This window comes from Thermobia domestica, chromosome 8, assembly GCF_964235325.1.
Source record: "Thermobia domestica chromosome 8, izTheDome1.hap1.1, whole genome shotgun sequence".
NCBI lineage: Eukaryota > Metazoa > Arthropoda > Insecta > Zygentoma > Lepismatidae > Thermobia > Thermobia domestica.
Genome location: NC_137461.1, coordinates 152,228,772 through 152,256,186, shown reverse-complemented (window position 1 = coordinate 152,256,186; position 27,415 = coordinate 152,228,772). Strand labels below are relative to the sequence as shown.

Genomic DNA, 27,415 nt, shown 5'->3' with positions numbered 1-27,415 from the left:
TCGAAATTCTTGGTCTCGTGGCGAATATTAACAGAAATTACTGAAATTACATGCCTTACCCTTTATCTTTCTTTTTTTTTTTTTTTTTTTTTTTTTTTTTACTGTTATGTTATATGTTAGTTGGTGGAACAATTGCCCTTTGACGGTCTAAGTCATAGGCGTGTGCATGGAAGAGAGGGAGAAAATACCACCTCTAATAGCTAGGTACTCAGGTATAATGAAAATGTTTTAAACAACACATAATTTAAATTGGGATTCAATATATCTTATTCTCTTTCCAATCTTTGAAATAACCGAAAAACTACATTGCCAAAATATTACGAAACTTAGTTTTGTAAAACAAACATATAATTTTTCAGTTTTCAAAAAAATTTTTCTCGCAGCTTAGAAATTTTCCTTCGAAAGATATGCTTATTTTATTTTATTTATTACTGGAACTGCTCGTGTTGTACTAACTTTGTTCTGAAACTAAGAATAAAATGCTAAGATTGGTAGAGAGTAGGAATTTCAGAATAAGGCAAGATCATGGAAAGAGGAAAACTATCAGATTAAACCAGTGAATTTATTAAAAATATCAAGATGTAAATTGCATAGTTGGTTGGCTTGGAATTTAGCGTTCCTTTCAGCACCGAAGCTATACGAGATGTCGATCTACGTTTTAAGGTGGAATCTAAGCTACCGTTATGCGTTGAAACTTTTCAATGACCTTCCACCTAGATTCGAACCCGGAACCCTATGCTGCAAAGGCACATGCTCTGGCTAGTAGTATAATGTATGTCTGTCTGCAAGTCAAGAATAATGTAATGAAAAGTGTTGGAATTAATTGATTTTGGTTGAATGTTGGTTTTCGATACCGATGATATCTCAAGCAAAATGTCTGTTGCTCCGTCACTTTCGACTATATCAGCGAGGCTACATCAGATGTGAACTACAACTTAACTTGGGATTCTAACCACATCACCTGCCGGGAATCGAATCCGGGTCTACCACGCCAAAGGCACGTACGCTAACCGCTTAGTTACGAAGGAGCTTCATACATTGATCGAAACGACACCGAGACTGATACAATGTTTTTTTGGCTCGAGACGAGACCGAGAATGTGTTGAGTTCCATCTCGTCTCTATACCGTTTCTAACATACACATCTTTTTTATACAGATACATAGATTAATATGGATGTAAGAATAGATTGTAAAAAGTTACAATATAACACCAACTGAATTGTTTTCCACATTTGATTAAGATAAAGTGGTCGCTTACTTTGTCTTTACTTAGTTTAACAAAGTGGAAAATATAACCGTGACAAAGTTTACTATGTGCTAATACTATGGTGATAAATTTACCGATGACGAAATTACTGTGTAAAAATTTCCGATGACGGAATTACCTACATGTTAATATTTTGGTGGCAAAATTACCAGTGACAAAATTACCCAAGCTTGGCAAATTGCCCAGAATGGAGGTGGAAAATTGAATCTAGGACAAAATCTCTCCGGACGAAATCCCTCCAAAAGACATACCGTAGGACATAATCCTTCCATGAAAAAATGTGCCTAGGACAAAATCTTCCCGGACAAAATCCCCCCAAAAGACATAGCGTAGGACATAATTCCCCATGAAAAATGCGCCAAGGACAAATTCCTTCGGAAAAGTAACTTTTAATAATAATGTAATGAGGATAGTGAACGCATTGGTCGTGAAACATCCTCCGAAATATTTGTAGAGATAAATACATATGCTGATTCCTCTCGTGATGTGGGATTAAAGTGCTGCAAGCTAACAGGGATTAAAGTGCTGCAAGCGAAAGTCGATGCTGATACATTAATTGTGGCGACTGTAATTGAAATCGCACATAGCGAAAAGAGACTGGTTTATAATCGGAGATTATAGAGACCTCTTAGTTTTACTAATTACGCATGCTCCATCTCAGCATGATATTTACATCCTTATCCCTAGCAAAGAGAAATGTCCTCAGAAAATATACAGTAGCAAAGCATTTCAAGAATCTTTGGATGAAGTGAAGAACTTAATGCTGGTTCTTCATGCTACAACAGGATGCCACATTATACTTCGGCACTGCATGGAAGAGGGAAAGCCAAGAACACTCCTCACCAGATAATATTGGAGAGGCTGGAGAAAAATTTCTTTGTGCAATATACGGTGAAAAAGTTATTGATAATCTGAACCAGATGCAGTGCAAACCTACTTGAAAAAGAGCGTTGCTGAAAATTTCAATCTATCTACTCTTTCTTCTACCTCAGGTGCAGCGAGACAACATTCATTAAGAATTTTTCTATAAATTCAAAATTGGAACAGAGTGAATCTAGATCCCACTCGAAAGGACAATGAAAATTTAATTCCACTTCCAGCTGCTGAAGAACCTGATCCACGAAACCATCATCGCCTATTATTTTGTAACTGTAAAATAGAATATGATAATAATAATTGTCTAATAAAAATGTGTCTCGGACTGGTCGCCATATTGAATTCAATATGACGGATTTTCCCAAAGTGAGAAAATATGGGAATATTTCAGGATTTGTTCTGGAATGCATACTGAACATAACCCAAGTGGTTTCGCTTTATTATTATTTTTGTCCAGGTTCAAGCCTAAATGCACAGGACTACAGGAGCAACTTGAAATGTCTCATCCCTGTAACATCTGTCTTGTTCCTGGAATACCTGCAGAAGCATAATGTACACAAAAATCAATATTCTGTTCATCCTTTCTGGTCCATTATCATAAATAAGAAATCCTTCTGCACTTTATCTTGATAAAGTGAGAGAAGCTTCATTAAAAGTTACTTTTCCGGGGGAATTTGCCCAGGGAGATTTTGTCCTAGGCGCATATTTTCCCGGGGGGTTATGTTCTACCTGATGTGTTTTGGGGAGATTTCGTCCGGGGGGGGGGATTTGTCCGAACCGGCAAATTTCCCGGTTTAAGCAAATTTGGTGTAAATTGTTCGGTGTCAAATTGACATACCCCTTAAATGGTACTTGTATCTAGGGGGGCAAACTACTAAACATTTTTGAAAAACTAACAATTTTTCTTTTGCCTGTTTTTCATAAATGAAAAGAGATAATGAAATGTAACTTAACACAATAATAGATAATGTTATTCTACACCCGAGAATACGAATTGGAAGAATTATCAGTATTGCTATCCATAGAAATTACAGTGTGTCCAAAATTTGAATTACAAAAAAAAAAAAAAAAAAAAAAATCTAGGTTAAGGCAGCGACTAGAAAAATGAACTCAATGGTAGTTGATTACTTATCATGTTGTCTTGTTTTCATGTTGTTAACTACTTTTTAAATAATATTTGTATTTATTTTGTGATAACATTTATTTTGCAATAACTTGTGTAAGTTATTTCAAAATAAATACAAATATTATTTAAAAAGTAGTTAACAAAGAACCAAGGCAACATGATAAGTAATCAACTACCATTGAGTTCATTATTCTAGTCGCAGTCTTAACCTAGATTTTTTGCGTAATTCAAATTCCGGACACATTGTAATTTCTATGGATGGCAACACTGATAATTCTTCCAATCCATGTTCTCGGGTGTAGAATAACATTATCTATTATTGTGGTAAGTGGCATTTAATGATAAATAGAACATATTTCTGCTTTCCGAGAAAGAGAATGCTCGAAAATAATATTTTTCAGTACAAAAAAGGAGATATGGCTTCATACCAGTAACTTTATCGAGTTTTGTGTAGTAGGCACGATGGAAGTCAGAATCTAATCAGTATTTAGGAAATTTGAAGAAAATAACCATGTTTAATACCAGTTGCCTTCTTTGAGATTTCCCTTCATGTGATGAGGAATAACTTTTAAAAACACCTAATTTTCAGTCTGCTGTTGATTAGGAATCTCGAAGCCTAATCTGCCGTAAACAAGTTAACTTCGAGGAATAAAATAATTCAAACTTTTGGATAAAAGTGAGCGTGCAAATGTGAAATATCTAATTTATCTGTGGATCTACGAGACATTGAGTATGATACAAATATCCTATTTTAGTAGAATCAGTCTTTCTTCAAGAGAATTTGGAGAAGGCAACATCAGTTAAGGGCTACACTGGGACACTATTTCCTAAAACAACGTTCACAAAAGTAACATATGTTCGCAATTTATAATTTATCTTAGTTCCGGGGAGTTTGTCCCAACCCCACCCGCGAAGTGTACCGGTATCTCGAAGCATAGGCGCCGGAACCGTCCCCTTCAGTCCCCTTCAGCCGGCTCAGTCACCTTCAGCCCCCCAATGTTACCGATGAGGGGGATGAGCCCCCCAATGTTTCAGTTCAGTTTTCGTCGTTTTTCATCTTTGTTGAATTAAGTAAAGACAAAGTAAACGACCAAAACAGCTAATCTTATCTTAATCAAAGTTAGAAAACACTTCAGTTGGTGTTCGACTCTGGAAAATCGAAGTTTCGGATACTCGACGCAAGAACAAACAATAATAAGAACATAACGCCAGCTTCAGCAAATGTTAAAAGCACAGGCAAAATGGGCCGCTAATGGATTTATATATCACAATTTACAAATTTAAAATTTTTCAAAATTTCAGGACAGAAAATAGAAAAAATATAAATTGTTATAATGCAATAAGTGCTTTACATGTTCATTTTCTACTATTCATAACATGATAGGAAACAACAAGCAAAAATTTTTTCAAACATTTAATTCCAGTGTTATACATTATGCACGAAGACTGGAGCCGTTTCTGCAAAATCTGAAATCTAGTTTTCTTTTTTGGTGGTTGACCCACAGCATCATGATGTAGCAAAGTTGAAACTATTTCTTCAACTTGTTGAATTAAGTACTATCAAAATAGTCCAGAAGTTCCAGCTCTTCCTCCGAAGCCTCTTGTATTCCTGATGCACATCTGCTGTGGAAAGAAATGCCAATCCGTTCATTTTCTCGCATAATAGACGAAAATTTTCATTGGTCTTGTACCGTACTGTGAATCCAATCTCTTGGACCTTTCTCCATGTTGAGTGAGTCAGGTGAAAAAAGCAATGCTGTACACGAGTTAAGTTTCCGAAAGTTGCTTTTACAGTCTGCATTTCCGCTATCTCGAAATCCATAACCACAGTTACAGGGCCCGGCTATTCACTAAATTCGCTGCACTGATGCACCACCGCACGAAACAGTCCTTCATTTGAATTTTGTGTCTTGCTCTGCATTAGGGCATACACCTAGTAAAGGAAGTCTCACCTTAAATAACATACAAGGCCTGCGTGTTTTTTTTTTTTTTTTTTTTTTTTTTTTTTTTTAAAGGAGCCATTGAAAAGTTTCCGTCCACCATCCATGTTTCACTTCTCAATAGTTCTATAAGGCTATATTTAAAGGAAACTGTTAGAAATATTTATATGTTTTTCTTCCTTTATATAAATTTGTTTTCTTCACATATATATCCAATAACAATTTGCCAATGTTTAATCAGAGTAGAAATATAACATTCTTCTTTCAATAGCCCCTAAAAAAGATCACTCTTTTCACATGACTCTGTTAACGTGGATGAAGGTCCAAGAGTTTGGGCTCGGAGAACGGTACAAGAACGATGCAAATTTTCGTCTAGTTTGCGGGAAAATGAACGGATTGGCATATCTTCCCATATTTGTTTGCAATTTTCTGTTCAGAAATTTTGATATTGACGAAACTTTATATTTGTAAATAGTGATATATAAACCCATTAGTTCCCCACGCTTTTTGCTTTTAACATTTGCTGAAACTGGCTCTATTTTCTTGTACTGGTGCTTGCTCCTGAGTCGAATACCCGAAACTTAAATTTTGCAGAGTTCAACATCAACCGAATTGTTTTCCAAGTTTGATTAAAATACGTAAGCTGTTTAGGTCATTTACTTTGCCTCTACTTAGATCAAGAAAGGTGAAAAAATAACCGTGACAAAATTTCCTATATGATACTAGCAGCGTTCACCCCGCTTCGCTGCGGTCACCCCGGAACGCAATAAACTTTGTTACTTAGATAATTTTTACTTTTTCGCTTTCAAGTGATATGAAGCGTTCACCCCGCTTCGCTGCGGTCACCCCGGAACGCAATAAACTTTGTTACTTAGATAATTTTTACTTTTTCGCTTTCAAGTGATATGAAGCGTTCACCCCGCTTCGCTGCGGTCACCCCGGAACGCAATAAACTTTGTTACTTAGATAATTTTTACTTTTTCGCTTTCAAGTGATATGATAAAAACCATAGAAGATTGCAGTAAATCTTAACATTATATCGCCTGTCATTTATGTTAACCCGCCCCGCTTCGCTGCGGTCATCCCGGTGCTGGCATATTGTAAAAGTGTCTGTAAAAATAAGCAAATCAATTAAAAAATTTTAAACAGAAGATTCAAGCTATTTTCCGCTGTATATCGCCTGTCATTTATGTTAACCCGCCGAGTGACACGGTCATGCGGGTTGCATATAAATACGTTTATTTTTACCTATGATGAACTAATAACAAAGGATTTGTACGTTATGGACACTTGAATGGTCAATTATCTCAAGACACTGGTAATTAAAAATTAAAGTGATATGATAAAAACCATCTAGGGTCCAAATCCTAATAACCCCCAAAAATGAAAGAAATTGGTTCAGCCGTATTAGCGTGATGAGCGGACAAAGGATTTTGTACGTTCTCTTTTATATATATAGATAGATGTATTTCTGTGATAGAATTACGGAAACTTTTATCTCAAATACAATATCTAAAATATGTAACTACTTATTTAATAATAATAATAATAATAATAATAATAATAATAATAATAATAATAATAATAATAATAATAATAATAAAATATTTCGATTTGCTTCAGTTGAAGATTAAAGAAAGCAATTTCAAAAGCTTTTTCGATTCATTCATCGTACTTGTATTATGTTCTCAAAGACACTGGTGATGAAATTATTGTGACAAAATTTTCGGTGACGAAATTACCTATATGGTAATATTTTGGTGACAATATTACCGGTGACGAACTTTCCGATGACAAAATTACCGCCGCCCGTCGGATATAAGCTCACCGGCAAAAAGCTCACCGGACATTACCTCACCGGTAGTCTTATATTACAGGGGCGGACAAAAGCTCATCAATAGAAAACATACCGAGTATTGAAATTTAGGCGTTGGCTACTTCCTAAGCGGAAAATGGAGCTAGTATCTTATATCACTTCTCAGGTGTAAAAAAAAAAAAAAAAAAAAAAAAAATGGGGAGTTGCGTTGTATTAAATGTGGACAGACCTTGGGGAACTTGTGACAAAATACCCTGGATATTAAAATCTAGACATTGACCACAATTACAAATAGGCCTAATAATTCAGTAGAATGCAGAGCTACTTATGTTGTACAGCAGTTATCAGATATCGGAATAAAATAGAGATGTTGCAAGTTTAATGTGTTAAGCATGGTCGACAGTAGGCGTAATTTTTGCCCTGGAAATTTTGGAACCATATTTTTCTTATAGGTCGGACAATTCATCACTGCATTCAAATATTTTCATGATTAGGCATGCATACTTACATAATAGAAACTGATTACTTAACGGGATTCATGACTCTGGTTTGTGATTTTTTTTATATACGAATTCATCATACTCAGATGTATTTAGGCCTTGCTTCTTAGTGCTGTCGTCCTGTTTGCAGCCTAACACTCAAAGAAATATCTTTCTTATTTACTAACACAAAGGTTTTTCTTTTTGTTAATACGTTGTTGTTTTGTTCTTAATAAATAAAATAAGAAAGAGATTCATTTGATGACCATTGGTCTGCAAGTATAATAACAGCCTTGAACTCTGCAACATTCTTAATATTTTATTCTGATGTCTAATAACTCCTATGTGACGTTAGTTATATAGCCTACTTTCTATTGAGAAGGTAAGCCTACAAGTAGTCAAAGCCCAGATTTAAATATCTGGAGCATTTTATTACAAGTTCCTCAAAGTCAACTCACGTTTAACACATTAAACCCTGCAACATCCTTATTATTTTATTCTATCTGATAACTGATATATAACATTAGTAGCTCTATTTTCTACTAAATTAGGCCTACTACTAGCCAAAGTCTAGATTTTAATACCTCTTCATACCCATCATTTGTTTTGCTAAAAAGGGGGAGAGCGGTAGCACAGTGGAAGATTTTTCAGCTCTGGTGCTTGGGTCCCGGATTCCATCTCAGTCCCCGCCAAGTAAACCTTGTGGTGGACAACTACCTTGTGCGTGGGTATCCTCGGGGTTCTCCCACTTTCTTCATTCCACCATTTCATTCGTTATTCATCCGTCTTCTTTAGTCTAACCGGCATAATCGTGGGACGTAAAACTTAAAAGATTTCATTTCATTTCTTTCTAAAGAAAAATGAAATATTTCTGAGTTGATTTCAGCCATAGTAAAAAAAAAAAAAAAACATAATAAGGAGACACCCTTTCACCAAAATTTCGTTTACCAATATTTCTGTGCTGCAAAATTTCCTGCACCGAAAGTTTCAGCATAGAGGAGGGGGTTTGATTACTTTCTTCAGTAAAAGGAATTAGTACTCTTTTGTTTGTCCAAATCCGTTTTCAATTTATTTTTTAATATTCAAAATCTACTTCATATTAACATTCAAAATCTGGTTTTCATTTTTGTCATATTTTCTGTTTGCCACTTTTCAGTTGTTTTTTTTAAATATTTTATTTTTCAGTTTTATTTTCCTTTGCAATTAAATTAGTTAACCTATAAATGTATTTAGTTATCATTATTGTATTCTTTATTGCATGAATTATCTTATAATATAATTATATTATTAATAGTGAGTTTATATCCAGTGAGCTTATGTCCGTGACCCTTTGATATTCTTTCTTGTCTTGGTGAACCCGAGTGCGAGCGATCCCAGTGCAAAGTATATGAAATATAAATAATATTATACCGTAGATATAATGTATATCTACGTATATTACAATATATAAATTTCAATCACTTGAATCAGAATCATATTAACCCTTACTTATTGTTTTTTAGTATATAAAAGAACTGTGTGAGGGAGTTGATAGAGGGTGGCTGAGGGTGAGGAAGTCGAGTGAGGGTGGATGAGGGTGAGGGAGTCGATTGAGGGTGAGGGTGGCTGAGGGTGAGGAAGTCGATTGAGGGTGAGGGTGCCTGAGGGTGAGGAAGTCGATTGAGGGTGAGGGTGGCTGAGGGTGTGTGAGGGAGACGATTGAGGGTGAAGGTGGCTGAGGGTGAGGGTGAGGAAGTCGATTGAGGGTAAGGGTGTCTGAGGGTGAGAAATTCGATTGAGGGTGAGGGTGTCTGAGGGCGAGTATGAGGGAATCAACTGAGGGTGAGGGTGGCTGAGGGTGAAGGAGTCGATTGAGGGTGAGGGTGGCTGAGGGTGAGGGTGTCGATTGAGGGTGAGGGTGGCTGAGGGTGAGGGTGAAAATGTCGATTGAGAGTGAGGGTGGCTGAGGGTGAGGGTGAAGGAGTGGACTGAGGGTGAGGGTGGCTGAGGGCGAATATGAGGGAATCAAATGAGGGTGAGGGTGGCTGAGGGCGAATATGAGGGAATCAAATGAGGGTGAGGGTGGCTGAGGGTGAGGGTGAAGGAGTCAACTGAGGGTGAGGGTGGATGAGGGTGACTGTGAGGGAGTCAACTGAGGGTGAGGGTGGCTGAGGGTGAGGGTGAAGGTGTCGATTGAGGGTGAGGGTGGCTGAGGGTGAGGGTGAAAATGTCGATTGAGGGTGAGGGTGGCTGAGGGTGAGGGTGAAGGAGTGGACTGAGGGTGAGGGTGGCTGAGGGCGAATATGAGGGAATCAAATGAGGGTGAGGGTGGCTGAGGGTGAGGGTGAAGGAGTCAACTGAGGGTGAGGGTGGATGAGGGTGACTGTGAGGGAGTCAACTGAGGGTGAGGGTGGCTGAGGGTGAGGGTCAGGGAGTCAATTGAGGGTGAGGGTGAGTGAGGGTTAACAAAAATGCCCATCTCTGTAATATTGATAGTTCGCGTCCACCCCGGGGTATTTGTTTTGTGTTTTATTGATTCACCTAAATATAAACAAATCACACATATAGGCATTTTAACATATTTTGGGAGAGTAATTTTGTGGTTCGTTGGCGTTTCATCGCGTCTCTGCCGCTGGTAGTAAAGTTTTCAAAATGGAACTTGGACCATCACGGATCGTCGCTGCGGGGCCACCAATTTCTGGCGAGAGGTTAATAGTTGACCATCTGTAGTCCACCGACGCTTACAGCTTAGGGTAATGAAGGATGTCCTTGCCTTGTAGACTTCATGACTACCGACGTCGGCAGTCAACTAGCTTTTAGTATTCCTTTACTAACCATCTATCGTTCATGTTTGTACACGGTGTTGTCATAATAATAATAATAATAATAATAATAATAATAATTATTATTATTATTATTATTATTATTATTATTTGTAGTAACAGTAGTATAATTGATGATAGAATAATTATTGTCTATGTATTGTCTAGGTAGGACTACACACAGGATTTGGCTCGTTTTGGTTCGACTTGACTCTAATCCGAGTCGAGTTGGAAGATATTTTTCGCGCCGAGTCCAAGAGTAGACCTCAAAGATGTCTGTTTCGAGTCGAGTCGAGTTTCAAAGAAAAGTCGTTCGTGCCCATCCCCACTAATGAGAGCTTAATCGTAGTTAAGCGAAATTGAAAGTCTCACTATTTATCTAAGCGACCCCGAAAACTATGAATCTAATATCGATCATTTTCTAGCAATCTTTTATATGTATCCCCCTCCCATTCACCATAGGTAACCCGACAGCACTCTTTTTGAAACTATAAGAAATGTGGTTAAAATTACTCTAGGCCAGTGCTTCTCAATCCAATTCCTATCACGATCCCCTTTTATCACACGCTCTTGGTAGCGACTCTTTTATAATTTGTTTTATAATAAGTTTGTGTGGGATTTTTAACATACCTATTTCTATAATAGTAGAATCCATTTTTTTGTTTATAGTGAACAGTGCCATGGAAAATCATTGCCCGGGGCGAGAGTATAGTACGATGTCACCGTATATATGAGTGACGTCGACAGACTAGCTACGAAGCGCCACCATGGTTGGCACGAAGCTCAATAACATTTTCAAAATAAACCCTACCTTTCCTTAATTTTGAGCACATTTTATTACGTTTTTCCTTCTATTTTACACATGTGCACATGCACTTTCCTAACATGAGTAACACACTTCCTCCGAAATGTGTGGCCCCTTTTTTCGGCGCCCGGCACTGACAGTGGATACAGTAACTGTAATATCTATATTCCCAACGACGAAGGTGCTGGTTCAAGATGGATGTTAAACTCCTTCATTGAAGAGGCCATTAACGTATCCGATCTAAGCCCACAAATTCTTGACCAAATAATGAATGATCATGCGACAAGTCTTTGCAACTGGTTTTCTGTAACGAAGACTTGGACAAGTTCTGCCTGATGAGGAGAGAAGAATATCCTGGTCTGGTGATTGCTGCTTTAAAAGTAATAATTCCATTTGCTATATCGTACTTGTGCGAAAGTGTATTTTTTTTTAATGGTAAACATTAAAACAAAGATAAGAAATCGCTTATCAGTTGAAAATGGCTTGATAATGTTCGTCATGAAGATTGAACCGGGCATTGCTTCACTAGTGAAATTACACCATGCTTAGGTATCTCATTAGGTTTTAATTTCAATTGTATTTCAATGTGCAGGTTTTGTTTCATGTGTATTTTTCTAGTATTTCTATATACAGTTCTCATTAGTTTTATATCATACCTCTTTGATTTAAATTCATTTTTAAACAACTCTACTAACTAACTAACTCTATGGCCTATGGAACCCGGAGGTTCAATGCCCCGTTCACAAAAGCTCTCCACTGACTTCTATCCTTAGCCAATTGGATCCAGTTTGTACTTTGTATTCTTACAGCGAGATCCATCTTAATATTGTCCTCCCATCTGCGCCTAGGTCTTCCTAATGGTCGTTTTCCGTTTGGTCTTCCAGTCAAGACTTTGAAAGCGTTTCTACTTTCTTCCATTCTAGCTACATGACCTGCCCGCCTAAGCCTCTAGACTTGACGACCCTAACAATGTTGGGTAACCGTATAAATTATGTAGTTCCTCGTTATGAAGTTTCCGCCATTCCCCATTCCCGTTCCTCTTAGGTCCGAATATTCGTCTAAGGATCTTGTTCTCAAATACTTTCAGTCTATGTTCTTCCCTCAGAGTAAGCGACTATGGTTCGCAACCATACAGAACAACAGGCATGATTATCGTTTTGTATATTTTAAGCTTCAAATTTCTCGACAGAATTCGCGACGACAAAAGACTTTGAACCGAATAGTAACACGAATTCTACACCCTTTGAAAATGTTCAGTAGACTTATTTTTTTTATTGTTCTTTACAGTGTGTATAAAAAATAAAAGTATGCCTATCAGAACAAAATTAAAAATAATATTTAAAAATAATTTCTGGTATTATATTCTAACTATATTTATCTCTCCCGCCTATCTTCGCGATCCCCCAGGGGCCGCGACTCCCAGGTTAAGAAACCCTGCTCTAGGCATACATGAGTTATGATGGAACATACATACATACACTTTTATATGTATAAATGCAGATAAGAGAGAGTTGAGAGAGAGCGATTAAGGAATTACCGATCTCAATCTCTTCACTTTACTTTTTCGATTCGTGAATTTCTTACGTGAAAGTTTGGGGCTAGCTAGTTTTTTGTCTTGAACCACGATCCGATTTTCGATATGCTCTACCTAAATGCTGTAATGCGAATATTGAGAAGTTATCTGCGATGAAAGTAGCTGCAAATAAATACATTACATAACTTATTTATTGCTATTACACGATTTTTTAAATTTGTATTCAATATTCACATATAACACACCGACGTTCTGTGAATACCTCAGATGTTATATTTTAAAGATAAGAATTACTTATGTCGTGAAATGATATGAATATATATATTCAACTGATATATACAACTGATGATATGAATATATATATTCAACTCATATATACAACTGATGATATGAAAATATATATACAACTGATGAATTGTAATTTAACTTTTTTACATAATTTTCATGCATTGAGGAAAGTAGAATATCATAAAAGAATCTCACCTGAACGGGTATCGAACTCACGATTTAAACGCTCGGTGGTGTACCACTGAACTAACATGACCGCTTTTCGGAAGCTGCTTCTGAAATATAACTGAGCTCATACGTAAATGCTCTTTTCCGTATGGAAATCACAATGACGAAACGAGAGTGTGAATACATAGTCTCGAAATATTGTATCATTAAGTATTTCAATCAATGTTACTTTTTTCTACACTTAATACCATTTCAACATGTCTTATTATATTTAACAGAAGGAAAAACATATCTGTACATCTTTTCCCCATTACTAAGGTTGGCTTTGGAGGTTCGAACCAGCAGCTTTAGTTTACTGTTTTCCGAAGATACCCGAAGTTGGACTTCGAAAGTGTTCGTCTCAAAACAGCTATCATCATATCGCTCAATCTGTTTGGTATATGGTATATGTTTTTATGCGTGTAAAGTCAGTATAACAATTCATTCTTTAAACAGCTTTTCGTATGTATTAATATTCCTTTATAAAAACTGTTTTTAATATTATTATTATGGCGCACCATTTTCAGATTTCTTTCGCGAGTCATTGACCAAGTCGTTCGCCACCAGCGTTGCCAGACTCACAGCTCGGAATTATTCCAAAACCTGATCGAACTTATGCTAGATTCGGTCAAATTATGCTAGATCCTCATAATTACTAATTCAGGAGTTAAAAAAAAAAAACGAAGTTGAGATACGATAACGTAACTTAAAATACACAGAGAGCAAGAATGCATGGATAGAACTCAATACTTCACGCACCAAAATTTTAACTCAACTAAATTACTGCAGTCGTTGCCAGACTCAATGGCGTATATATCGTATAAATGAATGCAAAGTTTTTGTTTACATATTTTGAAAGAAAATTACTTCGCAGCATAAGCGGAGTTGGGAATCGTCTGCTGGGGGGGGGGGGCAGATTTTTGGTCGGTCTCGGAGCTGTCATTTCGGGAATAAATATGATCATGAAGTCAGAAATAAAGATGGTGAAGTTGTCAAAAAGTTGGGGGGAGAATGGCCCCCATAGCTCCGCCCATGCCTCGGAGTTAAAGGATTAGAAAACCCTGGGTGGAGCCACACAAAAAAAGCCCAAAGCCGTTCCGAACTTACTTCGGAAAATAAGACTGCCTGTATGGTTTACCGAGTGTATGAATCAATGGAAGAGGATACATTTCTGCCGTTCTTTTTCTTCCCACGACCAACTTCTTTCTCATCTCCAGGTTTTATGGCTTTTTGATAAGTTGCTGAAATTGTGCTAGATTTGGGCAGGATGCTAAAAGCAAGATGCTAGATGCTAGAGACATGCAAATTATGCTAGATCTAGCATCATTATGCTAGATCTGGCAACGCTGTTCCCCACAATAGGCGTGTCGTGCAAGTAACCAATCACACGTCAGGTACTAGCTTTTACCTATTGCTTCCTTCTCACAGCTCAGAACATTGGTAACTATGGATAGACGTACAGCAGTAATTACTTTATGGGAGTTGGAAGGTTATTCTGCAACTGCAGCTAGCAGCGAGTAGGTGTCCCGGCCTCTACAGGAAGGCGATGGATTCGGAAATATGGTGCTACAGGTCAGACTGGTAATTTACGATCTCCTGGTCGTCCGCATGTGTCAACCGAAGCCCAAGATGCGAGATTAGTAAACGAAGCCCGGTTAGACCCACTAAGGACGTCTAGACAGCTAAGGGAAGCTTCTCTCTTTCCTGGTAGTAAGCATACAGCTCTGCGAAGGCTTCTGGTTACGTGGCTGTGTTGCTGCCGTGAAAGAAAAACTCTCAGACGACCACAAAATTTACCGTCTCGCGTTTGCACAGGCGAATGTGGGTCTCAATTGGGAAAACGTAGTTTTCTCAGATGAATCCATATTTACAACATCAAAGGAGGGACGCCGTTTTGTGTATCGTCCGAGAGGCACCCGATATGACCATGGATATGTGGCTGCTTGCAATCGCAGTGGCCAAGTATCTATTTTATGTTGGGGTTGGATTTCCAGTCGCGGAGCAGGACAGCTTCATAGAATTGAAGGACATCTGGACAATGCTCAGTACTTAGACATTATCAGTAATATCATGGTGCCATCTGTACGAGTATTTCAGCCTGATGGTGTAATTCAGTTCCAGCAATACCAGTCGCCAATACATACTTCCCGTGTGGTTCAGAAATGGTTCGCAGGGCACCCTGAGATTGATTTAATCGACTGGCCGCCTCGTGGAGCAGACCTCAATCTCATGGAAAATATGTGGGCAGAAGTGAAACGTACTATAAGGGAAAGTTGGCCTGAGGCAGATCCACCAAGAACTCAGGATGACCTGTGGCATCTTGCTTCCGAAGCATGGCTGGAGGTAGGGGAAGGAGATAGGTTTGTCACCCATGTAATAGATTCCATGCCCAGAAGAATGGAGCGTGTAATAAATTCAGAAGGGTCTTGGACACAATATTAATATCCCCGCCTTAACTCCCGAAAACAGCCCTTTTCAGGGCTACCTAAACGCTTCTGAAAATATTTCTAGAAGTAAACCACTCCTTGTATCCGATTTCTGTGCAATCCTACTAACAAAAGAATGATAATTAGCTGTAGGTTTTGAACTCAAGACCTCTTCAGTGGCAAGTCCGTACTTTACCAGTGAGCTAACATGAACACGCAAACCCAACCTGAAGAAACACGACTTTCAATATCTGGTATTCGATGACAATGATGCTCATATACTTTGCAAATGCTGTATTCAACTTGGGATATTCCGCAACACACACACACACATAAACAAAGCGAAAGAGAGAGAGAGAGATGAATACACAAAAGCATATTCAACGTATTCGAATGAGACTCTAAGTAACGACATTCCGTTCTAAAGAGAATTTGTGTTTCTTCCCGTGACGTTAAGGGGATCGGGAAAAGTTATGTGTCTTGAAGCAGGATACGACTTTGGATACTCTGTTTATACACTTTCTATATCCGTAGGAATATACTGTATTTCACGAATATAAATAACATACTGTAATGAAAATATTGAGAAGTTAAATCTGTATGACAAATAGCTGCAAATAAATACACTACATAACTTATTTATTGCTATTTATTTTCCTAACTTGTATTTAACATTCTCATATATAATACCGACCTACTGTGAAAATTATCTCAGATGTTATATTTTAAACATAATAATTACTATGTTCTACAATTATTATGTTATATATAAACAACTTATGTATTTTAATGTAATTATTTTATATAATTTTTCATGCATTGCGGAAAACATAATTTTAAAAAAAGTATAGACCCAGATGAGAATCGAACTCAGAACCTTATGATTTGAAATCCGACAGGTTACCAATGCGCTAACACAAGGACTTCTAGAACTAAGCTTCTAGCGATGTATAACGGATCTCAAGATAATTAGGACATTCATATCCATTACAAACGCTGTTTCTGTTCTACTTTGACTTTTATTTTAGTACTCAGGCGATAATTATGTTCTATTTCTTAACTTTGAGCATTCTTTTACATATGGAAAGATTCTTTAACGTATTTAAATGTTCCATTACGTATAGAGAACTAAATGACAAACAAGCATGTGTTCACATTAATAAAAGGTTTCGAAATATTGTATCATTAAGTATTTCAATCAATGTTGCTTTTTTAAACACTTGGTAACAAGTCTTATTATATTTAAAAAAAGAAAAACACATCTGCAAACTTTTTCCCGATTGCAAAGGCTGGCTTGGAGGTTCGAACCTGGCTTACTTTTTCCCGAAGATACCCGAAGCTGGACTTAGAAAATTTTTGCCTCAAAACACCAATAAAGAATGCGCTCAACCTTTTTGAGACAAGGTGTACATATAGCTAGATACGTGGAGACAGCTTATTCTTCGGCTTTCCCAAAGTTTTGATAACTGAAGAGGACTGAGGACAGAACTAGTGAGTATCTTAGCTGTAGTTTTAGCTTGAAATAACAGTTCAAAATTGTAGCCTAAAATAGAAGAAATCCTCGATTTTCAACTGTCAACAACAAATAAGTGAGTTTAGTCCCACATTGTGTATTTACTGTAGACGTTATAACTGTAGGATTAAATACTTAAACTGTAAGAAAGAGATTTGTCTTTCCGATTGCAATCCGAGATAGATAAGAACCGCAGGTGGAACTTGTTCTTGGGAAACTGAATCAACGTGAGAAAATACATTACAATGAACGTTCTAGACTTCGAAACAATACTATGCAAAAGTATTAGAAGTATTATGCAAGGCTATGTCCGTCCGCCTATATGTCCATCTGTCGGCAAGCATCAACGTATAAATGGTAATGGGCATCTAGAATTTCTTTTTTGGAATTGATTCAGCGTCCCAACAATGGGTTCAATCTACATCTGTCTACCCTCTATTGAAACCGAAAGTGATGGAAATTAACAATTTCTAATTTCAACGTTGATCCCCATGGAAGTAAAACGGTAACAGATAGCAAGAAGCAATTTTCTTTTATCAATTTAGTGTCCCAAGGAAAGAAATCATCTTCACACTCACCTCTGTATTAAAATCGGAAGTTGTATATATTATATATTGTAGAAATCAAGTTTTCTATTTGCGTTCATTGCCATAAAACAAAAGTCGCAATAGATAGCAGGAAACAGTCATCGACTGACAAGTCATTCCCTAAGACTTTCTAAAGGTAAAAATGTTGTATCTGTGATTTTTTGATGATTAGCCACATTTTGTTAAAGTACGATTAGTTTTTATTGGTGTTATTGTAAGAACACTATGACGAAACAAACAAGTCAGTAGTTCTAACAGGGAACTAATAAATACCAATTTTGTTTAAAAGTGTTGCATGTTCCAAGGTATGTGCTAATGATGTACAGTATCTATTGATAGGGGATGATGTATCCGGGGACGTATACTGAATTGGATATTTATGTAGTTATAAACATCAAAGTAATGTGGGATAACTTTTATACTTCTTGATATTAAAGGATACAAATGATTATTGAAAGGAACTACGACTACCTATATGAGATAAAAGATTTTGAAATTTCCTAAAGAAATTATCACAATGTGATCACTGAAATTATTTACAAGAATGGAGAAAAATACCGACAAATGTGACTACCTAAATACCAATGAAATGGAAGTTTCTTTTAAATAGAGAACACGATATTTATAAAGACTTGAAATTTTATGATTCATAATAATATTTCCCACATATTTATGCATTGCAATTACATAGTAATACTTGTGCCACTGTTAGGAGTTGCAATGCTAACTATCAATGGATGCAATCTGGTAGTTAACAATGATTTTTTTCATATATAAAATACGTAAATAAGCACTCTGTTCCAGGATATTAGAAACTATAGTAGGTGAACGAATAAGTGAAAAGTTGCAACCCGTAGGATTTTCTTTGCTACAAGTGGCAACCATTGTTTTTTATGATTCTTAAAACTAGTTTTAACAGAAAATTGCGTTTGCCACCCGTCAATTCCTTGGAGTCACCAGAAATCAAAGATGGCGGCCAAAATGGCCATCCTAAAGGGAAGTGAGTTCAAATTGACATATAGCATCAAACGTGGAATCGATTTTCATGCTTTTGTAGCAGTTAAATTACAAAATTATGTTGAAAATGTTATCAGGCATATACAATGTAAGGTATTTATATGATTGGCAAACACATAAGGAAAAAATGTGATTACAATTCAGTTAAGTAAACTGAATGTAAGTATTTAAAAAACATCAAATCTCAAGAATAGCATGTATTCCAAATATACTTGAACAAATTTTCTTTACTGTAAGAAATAGTGTAACTATGTTGTTTATTCTTAACAATGTTTCAAATTTTAAATTTCCAATATATACAGGGTGGTCCATCTATAATGATAGTATCAGTAAATATCTCAGAAATCGTAAAAGGCATAGAAGCGAAATTCTGCACCAAGAAACTATAGGGTGAGGGACAACGTTCTAGGTATTTTGTCACATCACCGGGTGTATAGTGTTGACAACGCAATATAAAGTTATGATTTCTCAAACGGCAGTACGTCAGATTATAACATATTTCAAATCAACATGTTAGTCGAAAACTTAAAAAACATGTATTATTCAGTGTTGCAAACTAAGGATGTTATAGTATCACAAATATCCAATAATTTGGAAGCCTCTATCGCACAAACAGCACAACAGAGATTGTCAGGATAACGTACATCGAAAGTACCTTATCGTTGCATACCGTGGGCATCGTATGACTTGTTTAAAATGAATTGGAGCGATGTTACAAGGAGTTGAAAATTTAATTTCTTCGAAAGGTTTTATTTCGAAAATATGCCTAACTAAATATTATATCTAGTTACTTGTATGGTTTGCAGTTGGAAAACAAATAATTTTCCCGTTTACAGCACTTCGATAACACAAACCGTTCCGGAGATATGATAAACGTTAAAGTTTTATGCTGAAAACGGCGTATTTGTGGAAAACATTACAATGATTGTTGTTTTCCTTCTCTTTTATAGCATGAGAGCAATAGGTTGTAGTGCTGTAATTAAAGCAAGTTCTCGCAATTACATGATTTAAGCAGTGTTGCAAACTTCAGCAACGTTTATTTATCTCCGGGATGGTTTGTGTTATCGAAGTGCTGTAAACGGGAAAATTATTTGTTTTCCAATCGCGAACCATACAAGTAACTAGATATAATATTTAGCTAGGCATATTTTCGAAATAAAACCTTTCGAAAAAAAAATTTCAACCTCTTGTAACTTTACTCCTGTTCATTTGAAACAAGTCATAACATGTTCACGGTATGGAACGATAAGGTAGTTTCGATGTGCATGATCTTGTAAATCTCCGTTGTGCTGTATGTGTGATAGAGCTTCCAAATTTTGAATATTTGTGATACTATAAATCCTTAGTTTGCAACACTGAATAACAAACGTGATATTTTAAATTTTTGTTTGACATGCTAATTTGAAATATGTAATAATCTGACGTAGTGTCATTTGAGAAAACATAACTTTATATTAGTTGCCAAAACTGTGGATCCGGTGACGTTGCAAAGTATCCACGACGTTGTCCCTCTCCCCATAGTTTATTGGTGCAAAATTTCGCTTCTCTGCCTTTTACGATTTCTGAGATATATAATACTATTATTATAAATGGAACACCCTGTATATACATATATTATGCGAACCGATATAACAAGCATTCTCTTATATTTTGAGTTGTTGGATTCATACTTCAAATATAGTTATGTGCCGTGCGGTTACTAAAGGGCATCTGACTTCTGAATCTTAATCGTCTGAAAAGTTATGAAAGTAAGCATTTAAGCAAATCATTAACTCTAAGGTCCACTACATTAAACATAAGAATACATATCCATAGTAATATTTATTCAACACAATACCTCAATTTTCGTATATAATTAGACCATCAAGTACCGGTATTCCTGAATTATAACGAACTTAATAATATAACTTCACTTCTTTAAAAGAAACGAAAGGTTTACTCACTTCAGATATTTTTACAATAATTGTATTCAAGTCGTCTGAATATCAACGTTAACGAATATACCAGAATTTCCCAACCTTTTTCTACTGGCGGCACACTACGGGTGGACCTTGAATTCTCGCGGCACACTCATAGTTATTATTATTTGTAAATATAAAATACGGTGATATATATATATATATATATATATATATATATATATATATATATATATATATATATATATATATATATATATATATATATATATTGTGATTACTGATCTCACAGAGAAGAAAGCTCGATCATTGATTTTCCTCTGTGGTAAATCCTTTGCTTATTTTTGGTTCTATTTTAAAAATAGAAACCAATTGCAATGAAATATAGCATTCAGGTTATTAAAAATACAATTTCTTTTTCAAAAACTGTATCCAACCTTTCACTAAGAGGGAAGATTATTTAATAACGAAGGAGCAAACAAATCTCTTGTACTTTTAAAACACAAATGTAGGTAACTTGTATGCATGTTTGCTTTGTCGAAAGCATTGAGTGATATTTTAACATTTCAAGTTATGAAATAGTCTGCAACAATAAAGGAGCAATCATGGTCATAGCAATTATAGCAAATACTTTTTCTGAACATTAAAAATGTACAGAAAAGTAACACAGTATATGAAACTTATAATTTATTAACATGGTTAATATACATTACAATTTTTAAAGATTATATGAAGATTAGAATTGTTCAATAATATTAGTAACGCAACAATTTCTAAATAATATCTAATTGAAGGTTACAATTTTTTAATAATAATGCATGAAGGTTACAATTTTTCAAAAATAAGTAACAAATGTTGGTGCGCGATTCAAAATTAATGTGCAACTTGAGCTTGATGTTCTTTCACAATCTTCTTCAATTGTGAACGAATAGTTGATAAACACGCCCTCATATCGTGTTCCAGAGTTAACAGTTGTGACCTGTTCTTACACTTGATTGTGTTCATCGCAGAAAATCCTACTTAAGTATTTTCGACAGTATTTTCCAATTTAATTTCCATCTCTTCATTTCTTCGACAGCTTGGATGATAGTACCTGCACTGCAATCAGGTTTTCTGTACCTATTGAACATCGAGGTAGTTCATTGGAGTCCGCAAGTTTGCGAATAGTAGAAGCACATTCAAATGTAAAAACTTGAGATAGTCTTTTGTCATCTTCATTTTTCTGACAGAAAATACAAAGCTATCAATTAACTTAGGTACTAATGATCGCATAGAAGTTTTCGCAGGCTGAAAAATCTCTTCACCTGTGGTTGGAAGTCTATCATCATGACTCTCTACTTCCACCTTTCTTGTGTTAATCTTTTCTTGTTTCTTCATCAACCGATCAATATGGCTTTGGTGTGTGAACTGACTGTAGTACTTTTTATGCCAAAATGTGTTCTCATATGAAGGTAGTCTAATAATGCGTCTTTCTAGGTGGAGCTCATTCGTGGCTAAGCGGTTAGCGTACGTGCCTTTGGCGTGGGAGACCCGCGTTCGTGGGAGACCGGCGGGAGCTCATATGGTTCGGATTCCACGTTAATAAGCAGGTCTCGTCTCATGTAGCCTTGCTGCTGAAACGGATGTTAAAATCAGCTCAACACAACGCGTCTTCGTAGGTCTACAATATAGTTTTTAAATTCAGTGTTAACAGCTGAAAACGTTTTTCTTTTCTCTAAACATTCCTTCACTTTATTTATACCAGGTAATGTTGCTTTCATTAACTCAATTTTATTGTTGCTACTGCCACATACGGGGCACAATACAGGAATATCTTCTTCAAAGCGAGGGTTCTTGGTTGGATGAGAAATTGTTGCCACAGGCTCCATTATGCATGTTTTAGAATAGTTCCAATGTAATTACTATCACAAGAATAAGCAGAACCAGATTTTTAAAAAAATCAGAAACTTTTTACAAAAATCTATATAAAAATGTAAACTTTTGCACAAACAGAACTCCAGTCATCTTAAATGACAATATACAATTTTACGCGAATGTTCCTCAAGCTTACAGTAATTTTATTGTTTGCCAAATTTATATATGCCTTTCTGGGTGCATCTGGCGCTATTTCTGAAATTATTTTTTAATTCTACGATCACGAAAACACAGAAATCGGTACCTAACTTGATACCACATGACAACTAAATTTGTTTCTTTTCGGCTCGCCATATTGTCCGCCATCTTGAATTTTTGGTGAGTCCATGAAATTTACGGGTGGCAAACACGATTTTCTACTTATATAGGTAATGAGAAATAGAAAAACAATAGTTGCCGCTTGTAACAAAGAAAAGTCTAGGATTGCTTTTTGAAGCCTTGTTTGTGAAAAAATTTACCCTACTACTATAAATTATTATTGGCAAGAAGCGACACGCTTTTCAGCGCCATAAAAAAGATTTTTTTTTTCAATGTTCTCAACACTGCATTTGAGAATTTACCCTTAATCATGTAATTTTGTACTGCTTGATGTCGTTTATAAATCGGCACATCTTTCATATTTACATTAAACCTATTGTTTCCATAAATATATTTTGTTTAATATTATTACGCACGTGTTAAAATGTTTATCTAGTAACTAAGATACATTCTGGGATTTTGTTTCATGTCTACAAGTAGAACAAGAAGTCGTAAGAACCTTTGTGTTCGAAAACTGATTGAATGATGATGATGTATTTGTACAAAGTATATTGTAATCAGAGCTGGATTTAGATTTGGTGCGGCCCTAAGCTACTGAAGATAATAGGGCCCTTTATGTGTCCAGATGAACGTAGAACCCTATATACAGAAATGAAAAAAACAATGATATTTTAGGAAGCAGGCTAGCAGAAGGAGCCCCATTACTTACATCATAGGGTACTACACAAACGAAGCACTGTTGCTATATGTAGATTTTTCTTTACATATTGTTTTCTTTATATTTTGGAAATGTACATTCAATTTTTTCCTTTAATTTTTGGGGCCTCCAAAAGTGTGGGTCGTAAGCTATAGCTTGTTTAGCTTATATGTAAATCCGGCACTGTTTATAATTAAACAAAACTCGAAGTTCATGATTTTTGTGGTGGGCAAATACTGTGTGCGTGAGATTTTTAAGGCTTTCTCTCATTTTCCACATTTCATTGTTTCATTAATTATAACTATTACCATCCCCCTTAGCCTGTAACTAGGGAAAGTCGCCGGATGTTTCTCTGACTTCATATCGATACTATGCTCAATCGACTAATTTTTACATATGAAACAATTACGCAAACGTAGAAATTCTCGATCACAAGCGTCTTTGAATTACGAGCTAAAAGTTCAAAACCGAACAGATTTTGCAAAAAGTTTGAAGCAACTGTTTGTGAGATATACTGTTCATTTTTGGTATCGGGGGTTTCTTGGGGACAGATGTCATTGTTAAATTTGAAGGTAGCCATACAGGAACGTGATATCTGAATGACAATACAGTCCTATAGGGGTAGAAAATACATTTTAGATTAGCTTATCGACCCAGTGTGTCAAATAGGAGGCTATTTGCAATTTCTAAGACGCTATCTCCTCACCTTCATCTCCCCACTAATAAGTGCCGTTATCTTGCAAAACGCGTACGTTTTGATCCCATCACTGTGCTGCCGCACCCCCAAAGAAAAATTATACCATAAATGAAGCGTTTATCTCAAAAATAGTTTCTTCAAACTGTTTGCAAAGTCTGTTCAATTTTGCTCGTAATTCAAACACGCTTGCGATCGAGGATTTCTCCGTTTGCGTGATTGTTTCACACGTAAAAAAGAGCACAGCTTCGATTTGAAGTCAGAGTAACACCCTGCGACCCTCCTTAGTAAGTATAATCGTGGGACAAAAGCTTGAAAGAAAATTATTAATGATAATTTTTCTATTATATCTCATTACCCAAATAGGGTATTTTGGTCCTCCTAGTGTCATAATGAGAAGCTTGAAGGGGATGTTCTTGATATGAGTTTTGGCTTAATAGGTGGCGCGGTTACCGTGCAACATCTATTTCTAGATTTTCAATTTCAACGAACTTTAAAAGTTCATTACTGAATTTTCTATGTCTGTCTGTTATTTGCGATTTTTTTAAAAAAAATTTGAACCCTTTTAAATTTTCGATAGAGCATCAAAAACTATCTGAGAAAGTGATTAAATATTTAACGTCACTCTTACCGTTCCGGAGATATTGGCCAAAAACTGGCCGATTTCCAGGGTTTTAAGAAAGCCATATCTCGGGAACCGTAAGTCATAGAGAGATGATATAAGTGTTAATCAATACCTAAGAGGATGGTAAATAGTTTGGTACCAAATAGCAACCGGTAGCCACTGTCAAATTGGCCACTGGTTTGGCCAGTGATGACCAATTAATATCGGTACCAAAATGTTTACCATCCTCTTAGGTATTGATTAACACCAATATCATCTCTCTATGATTTAACGTTCTCGTGATATTGACCAAAAATGGCCGATTTCTAGAAAGTTAAGAAGCCATATTTTAGGAACCATAAGTTACACAGAGTTGATATTGGTGTTGATCAATACGTTAAGAGAATGATGAACATTTTGGTACCAAATAGTAATCGGTGGCCACTGATCAACTGGCTACTGGCCAATTAGCCACACCGTTCCCCAGATATTGGCCAAAAAAAGTTCGAATTTCGGGAGATTTAAGGAGCCATATCTCGGGAACTGTAAGTCAGAGAGAGATGATATTTTTAGAATTTTTGCGAGAAACAGAACAAAGTGCGGATGAAAAGATTTACTTTTACATCTAGGAAAAATCACAGTTATCCTTTCCGCTCATCCTCTCCATTCTTTTTCAAGTTCGTTCTGGCAATGCTCTTGGAGTATTCTCAACTGGTTTCATTTTGTTGATTTTCACGAAAACTACACATGAGGATTTATAATTTTCCATATAATTTTGATAAGTTCAATAAGGTCTATCGATTATCATATGACTATTCTTTTTATAATTTTATTTTTGTTAAACGCCAATGATGTTATAGAATTTATTAAGGTCGAAGGCATTAAATCATACAAATAATAATGAAATGAACGTTGTAGTTACAGATGCAGACCTCATAAGATTATTACTTTCCTTATTTTTTATGACCTTAAATCGTTTCTTGCAAAGGGCTCATCCCTACATATGAGAAATTAATCTTTAGGTAATAGTCAGTACTATTTGCTCTAAGTCGCAACAGCGGAAAAAGATAAAAATGGAGGAGAAACAATATTAAACAAATGAAAATATACTGAGAAGACAAAGCTACGACTAAGAACACGAACTTCAGTTTTTTTTAATATAAAATAATCACTATCAACAGCTTTCCCTTTTTTCAAATACTTACACTAAAATCTTGTACGTTATTTCTTGAACAAACTTCTTCAGTATATAGTTCCTAATGTCTGTTGGTTAATAAATTTACTAGCACAAACGCCCTTACATTAGTATAATGTTGTTCCACAAGTTTATTTCATTCTTTCGATAAATAAACTCTTAGTTACACTTATATACCAGGTTATCACAAAATAAGTATCGCTGTTCAGGGAACTCTGGAGACGTAACCACTTCACAGAATGCAACCAAACTTGGTAGGAGTATATTTGGGAACCTGCAGAAGCGATTGGTGCAGAAAACAAAATTAATTCCAATTTTCGCCACCAGACGTAATTGTGGCGCTGTACAACGAAAAGTAAGTGCAGTGTGCAAGAAAAACGACACTAGTGATACTAAATTATAAGAAAGGCTATAATCATCTCTCCTGTGGGTCTCGTGGCATTGATTACCAATGTTACTAATACCCCGTGGTAGTGATGGATTTACGGGAGGGGGTATTTTGGGCTGAAGCGTTCCTTTAAAATTCTTGGAATCTTACAAAAACGAATTTAAATATTAGTCTTTGTTATGCTCAAAAAACTGCAAGCTCCCTACAAAATTACAGGAAAGTAAGTATCAAATCTCAGTCCAGAGACGATTGTGTTGCTGTTCAGTATTAAGTACGGTGAGTGCAGTATGAAAGACAAATGATATTATTGATATTGAATGAAAGGCGTAATTATGCCCCACCCGTGCGACGCTTGACATTGATTTATACTGTTATTAATAACCTCGTGGTGTAGTGATGTGTAACGGGCGATTACAGTGAAATGGAATTCTGTCCTAAGGCAGGTCTTTGATGTGAAGTTCCCTGGGGAAGGAAAACCCATGGCGACTAGTATCGTATGAGATGATGATGACGTTCTAAGGACGAGACCTACAGATTAACATGAGATCCGACTAAAGAGTATCCACCGGAATCGAACCCTGGCCCCTTGATCACAAGGCAGAGAGTGTGGGATGAAAAAACAACCAAACATCGGACATTAGCAAGGTCAGAGCAGTTCACTTCTGACACATAGTGAGGCTCGAACCGTATCACTCCAACACTTGCAGGCTTGAGTAAGCACATTAGTTATTGTATAGTTCAAAACCAGGTTACGAATGGGGTACCAAAAGAGCAACCATAGTATTGAAGTTGCCAGAAAGATACTTGTTAGTAAAACTTTACAATACGTTGAACAATAGTACTGGTACCATTCATGAATATCTCCGATGATAGGGGTTAAGTCGTGGTACCATTACATAATGTGTGTTAAAAATAATGGTGAGAAAGTTTGAGGAGACTGGCATGCTAGGGTTAAGATCAGGAAGAGGTCGTAAGAATGTAACATAGAAAGAAGTTCAAAATGTTCTTGGAGAAATCCATGCCGTTGTGGAGAAATCTGTGAGTAACAGCGGCGTGGTAAGTG

At 36.2% G+C, this 27,415-nt stretch overlaps 1 protein-coding gene across 1 annotated transcript in view; it reads right to left on the bottom strand.

Moving 5' to 3' along the window:
* The window catches only part of LOC145691867 (alpha-tocopherol transfer protein-like), a 265,283-nt gene that overhangs the window by 111,556 nt on the left and 126,312 nt on the right, over window positions 1-27,415 (bottom strand). The gene's annotated exons all lie outside the window — the stretch shown is intronic.